Here is a 585-nt window from a genome sequence, read left to right as displayed (position 1 = left end):
CTAGCTTCCTGTGTGGGAGATGGGCGGATCCAGTTCTTGTGGGCATTCCGAGACTGTTTAATGAGAATGCCTATATTGATTAAAATCAGGATTTCAATATCATTCGGGTGCAATAAGCTGGGCTTGCTCATCCCTCCCCCCCCCCCCCTCCAAATCCGATTGACTGCTCACTTCTTTCCGAATTCTGCAGTTTTCCTTATTTGCTCCCAGATGTCACCTTTCCCTTCCCCGCTCTCCCCTTTTCTGTCGGGAATGCGGCCCAGTGACAGTTCCCCATCGGAATTACCAGGCCCAGTTCGACTGTCAATCATCCCTGAACTTCTGGTGGGATGTATCCGGGATTGGGAGCTGTCTCCCAGATCAGTGAATCGCCCTGGGATTGGGAGCTGTCTCCCAGATCAGTGAATCGCCCCGGGATTGGGAGCTGTCTCCCAGATCAGTGAATCGCCCTGGGATTGGGAGCTGTCTCCCAGATCAGTGAATCGCCCCGGGATTGGGAGCTGTCTCCCAGATCAGTGAATCGCCCCGGGATTGGGAGCTGTCTCCCAGATCAGTGAATCACCCTGGGATTGGGAGCTGTCTCCC

This window comes from Scyliorhinus torazame, chromosome 26 (assembly GCF_047496885.1).
Source record: "Scyliorhinus torazame isolate Kashiwa2021f chromosome 26, sScyTor2.1, whole genome shotgun sequence".
NCBI classification, from domain to species: domain Eukaryota; kingdom Metazoa; phylum Chordata; class Chondrichthyes; order Carcharhiniformes; family Scyliorhinidae; genus Scyliorhinus; species Scyliorhinus torazame.
The sequence above is the reverse complement of the archived record's forward strand: the minus strand, read 5'-3'. Positions refer to the sequence as shown.